Source organism: Schistocerca gregaria, unplaced genomic scaffold (assembly GCF_023897955.1).
Source record: "Schistocerca gregaria isolate iqSchGreg1 unplaced genomic scaffold, iqSchGreg1.2 ptg001201l, whole genome shotgun sequence".
Lineage (NCBI taxonomy): Eukaryota > Metazoa > Arthropoda > Insecta > Orthoptera > Acrididae > Schistocerca > Schistocerca gregaria.
Genome location: NW_026062527.1, coordinates 37501 through 42500, shown reverse-complemented (window position 1 = coordinate 42500; position 5000 = coordinate 37501).

The window sequence follows — 5000 nt, the reverse complement described above, 5'->3', positions numbered from 1 at the left end:
CGCAGGAGCCGCAACCCGGGTGCGTACGCCGCACCAAGTGCTCCACCCGCGACCGTACGTGCCCCGCCGAAATCGCAACTCCGGCGGATGAACGGCGGACTTTTCTCGCAGTCGTAAGTTGCAATCCACCCCTATATCTTGCGCCTCATGAAGAGTTATATCAAGTATGCCAAATTCCCGCTGTCCCTATACATGCAGTAAGTTCGTCGTGGGCGCTGGCCGGCAGGCCGCGAGACGTGACGCCCGGCGGCAAAGAGTGCTCCTCTGAGGATATAGATGTTCCGTTCCGCCGCACAATGGTGACGGTGACCGCTGCCTGCGGTGGCAACGCTGGGCACAGTCGATACTCGCCGTGTGGTGGAAGGTAAACATTATGCGGTACATCAGTACTTTCCTAATAGTTCGGTCGTCTCACGGCACTGCTTAGTAAATGATGCAAGGCCAAATATAGATGATTTATGCGAATGTCCCTATACGTGCTGTAAGACTGGGCACACAACGTGAATCGCACGTCAGCCAGACACTCGAACATGCACCACTCTCGGCCTGCAACGGAGACACACAATACGTAAACATCTGGAATGCGACAATGTCGAGTGCATCCTCTCTGCCACATTGCACCGTCGACACTATGATAACCAGAGCAGTAGGTCCACCTATAAAAGCACAATACCCCACTCCTCCGACAACTACCATTGCTCAGATAAATCAACACCACCAACACACATCCTACACAGAGGGGCACCAAATATCATCCCCCGCCCTCGTGTTATACCACATGAAAAATTGCAGAAGTGAGAGACACACATCCGCCAGCCTCTTGCTACAAGCATCGAACCGACGTGACGTATCTGACGGTGACTCAGGCATCCGTGTACTGCCACCACTATCCACCCCCCCCCCCCCTCTCTCTCTGCCCCCTTCCCACACAATACCAAATTTAACCAACTTTATCGCTTAACCTAACTGTGGCTGTACCAGTTTATCGCTTAACCTAACTGTGGCTGTACCAGTTTATCGCTTAACCTAACTGTGGCTGTACCAGTTTATCGCTTAACCTAACTGTGGCTGTACCAGTTTATCGCTTAACCTAACTGTGGCTGTACCAGTTTATCGCTTAACCTAACTGTGGCTGTACCAGTTTATCGCTTAACCTAACTGTGGCTGTACCAGTTTATCGCTTAACCTAACTGTGGCTGTACCAGTTTATCGCTTAACCTAACTGTGGCTGTACCAGTTTATCGCTTAACCTAACTGTGGCTGTACCAGTTTATCGCTTAACCTAACTGTGGCTGTACCAGTTTATCGCTTAACCTAACTGTGGCTGTACCAGTTTATCGCTTAACCTAACTGTGGCTGTACCAGTTTATCGCTTAACCTAACTGTGGCTGTACCAGTTTATCGCTTAACCTAACTGTGGCTGTACCAGTTTATCGCTTAACCTAACTGTGGCTGTACCAGTTTATCGCTTAACCTAACTGTGGCTGTACCAGTTTATCGCTTAACCTAACTGTGGCTGTACCAGTTTATCGCTTAACCTAACTGTGGCTGTACCAGTTTATCGCTTAACCTAACTGTGGCTGTACCAGATTATCGCTTAACCTAACTGTGGCTGTACCAGATTATCGCTTAACCTAACTGTGGCTGTACCAGATTATCGCTTAACCTAACTGTGGCTGTACCAGATTATCGCTTAACCTAACTGTGGCTGTACCAGATTATCGCTTAACCTAACTCAATTTGTCCCTTAACCTAACTCAATTTGTCCCTTAACCTAACTCAATTTGTCCCTTAACCTAACTCAATTTGTCCCTTAACCTAACTCAATTTGTCCCTTAACCTAACTCAATTTGTCCCTTAACCTAACTCAATTTGTCCCTTAACCTAACTCAATTTGTCCCTTAACCTAACTCAATTTGTCCCTTAACCTAACTCAATTTGTCCCTTAACCTAACTCAATTTGTCCCTTAACCTAACTCAATTTGTCCCTTAACCTAACTCAATTTGTCCCTTAACCTAACTCAATTTGTCCCTTAACCTAACTCAAGTTGTCCCTTAACCTAACTCAAGTTGTCCCTTAACCTAACTCAAGTTGTCCCTTAACCTAACTCAAGTTGTCCCTTAACCTAACTCAAGTTGTCCCTTAACCTAACTCAAGTTGTCCCTTAACCTAACTCAAGTTGTCCCTTAACCTAACTCAAGTTGTCCCTTAACCTAACTCAAGTTGTCCCTTAACCTAACTCAAGTTGTCCCTTAACCTAACTCAAGTTGTCCCTTAACCTAACTCAAGTTGTCCCTTAACCTAACTCAAGTTGTCCCTTAACCTAACTCAAGTTGTCCCTTAACCTAACTCAAGTTGTCCCTTAACCTAACTCAAGTTGTCCCTTAACCTAACTCAAGTTGTCCCTTAACCTAACTCAATTTGTCCCTTAACCTAACCCACGTTGTCCCTTAACCTAACTCAAGTTGTCCCTTAACCTAACTCAATTTGTCCCTTAACCTAACTCAATTTGTCCCTTAACCTAACTCAATTTGTCCCTTAACCTAACTCAATTTGTCCCTTAACCTAACTCAAGTTGTCCCTTAACCTAACTCAAGTTGTCCCTTAACCTAACTCAAGTTGTCCCTTAACCTAACTCAAGTTGTCCCTTAACCTAACTCAAGTTGTCCCTTAACCTAACTCAAGTTGTCCCTTAACCTAACTCAAGTTGTCCCTTAACCTAACTCAAGTTGTCCCTTAACCTAACTCAAGTTGTCCCTTAACCTAACTCAAGTTGTCCCTTAACCTAACTCAAGTTGTCCCTTAACCTAACTCAATTTGTCCCTTAACCTAACTCAAGTTGTCCCTTAACCTAACTCAAGTTGTCCCTTAACCTAACTCAAGTTGTCCCTTAACCTAACTCAAGTTGTCCCTTAACCTAACTCAAGTTGTCCCTTAACCTAACTCAAGTTGTCCCTTAACCTAACTCAAGTTGTCCCTTAACCTAACTCAAGTTGTCCCTTAACCTAACTCAAGTTGTCCCTTAACCTAACTCAAGTTGTCCCTTAACCTAACTCAAGTTGTCCCTTAACCTAACTCAAGTTGTCCCTTAACCTAACTCAAGTTGTCCCTTAACCTAACTCAAGTTGTCCCTTAACCTAACTCAAGTTGTCCCTTAACCTAACTCAATTTGTCCCTTAACCTAACTCAATTTGTCCCTTAACCTAACTCAATTTGTCCCTTAACCTAACTCAAGTTGTCCCTTAACCTAACTCAATTTGTCCCTTAACCTAACTCAATTTGTCCCTTAACCTAACTCAATTTGTCCCTTAACCTAACTCAATTTGTCCCTTAACCTAACTCAAGTTGTCCCTTAACCTAACTCAAGTTGTCCCTTAACCTAACCCACGTTGTCCCTTAACCTAACCCACGTTGTCCCTTAACCTAACCGACGTTGTCCCTTAACCTAACCGACGTTGTCCCTTAACCTAACCGACGTTGTCCCTTAACCTAACCGACGTTGTCCCTTAACCTAACCCACGTTGTCCCTTAACCTAACCCACGTTGTCCCTTAACCTAACCCACGTTGTCCCTTAACCTAACCCACGTTGTCCCTTAACCTAACCCACGTTGTCCCTTAACCTAACCCACGTTGTCCCTTAACCTAACCCACGTTGTCCCTTAACCTAACCCACGTTGTCCCTTAACCTAACCCACGTTGTCCCTTAACCTAACCCACGTTGTCCCTTAACCTAACCCACGTTGTCCCTTAACCTAACCCACGTTGTCCCTTAACCTAACCCACGTTGTCCCTTAACCTAACCCACGTTGTCCCTTAACCTAACCCACGTTGTCCCTTAACCTAACCCACGTTGTCCCTTAACCTAACCCACGTTGTCCCTTAACCTAACCCACGTTGTCCCTTAACCTAACCCACGTTGTCCCTTAACCTAACCCACGTTGTCCCTTAACCTAACCCACGTTGTCCCTTAACCTAACCCACGTTGTCCCTTAACCTAACCCACGTTGTCCCTTTGCCTAACATAGTTCACTGCTCGGAATCTCTGGTGTCGTTGTTATCCTCATGTAGATGTCTTGCGAGTGTTGCTTACTTTCCACATATTCCTGCTATCCACTGTCAATTGTACTGCAATAGGACTATATCGCCGACCCCCCCCCCTCCCCCCCCTCTGTCCCCCTCTGTCCCCCTCTTTGTGTCTCTGTCCTCTCAAGCTGGTCGGTCTGGCGTTTGAGTGTTAAATGAGCCTCGCAGCTGTTCAGTTGCATTCAGATGTCGACGCCCTCAGTGTACGTCGTGGTATGGTCTGTGTCCATTGTCCGCTGATGTCGTACGCGTAACCCACACGCTGTACCGATCATCGGTCGTTACGTACAGAGTGAAGTAGTGTGATACGTGTGACCGTACGCTGGCTGTGCCCAACGGTGTCGAATCTCAATTTCCATATGTTGTGCTTGATGCTACTTGTCTCGTCTCCCAATAACAGCTAGGTTGCACTGTGGTACGCCGTAGAGGCGTGTGGGAGGAACGTACGAACGCATTGTATGTCACCCTGGGTCGCTGGGGGTGGTGGTGCGGTGAGTCAGGTCAGGTCAGGTCAGCGTGAGCCGTCTGATGTAGTGACGCGTGTATTCCGACTTTGTCGTATTGCCTCACACAAAGTGCTACCCTGGTGGACCGCGTTCCATATCTGGGACATGCCGCAGATGCCGGTTGACAGTGGATCGCGGAAGGTACATCGCATACGTGCGCGGGCCACCTTCCACGTGTTCTCTTCTGCACATGTCGCAGTGTGTATGTGGTCTGATGTAGCGTGTCGTGACACATGACATCCTGGCATGCAAGAATTGTTGAATTCGCAAATGTAGGTGGACATCTACGTTTACTGCCCAAGATACGCAAATGAACTGGAAATCCGTTGTTGAGCGGTTGTTCACGCTGGAGGTGAATCTGTGATGGCGACGATCGGTACAGCTATTAACCGGTTGTTTCAGCGGTACC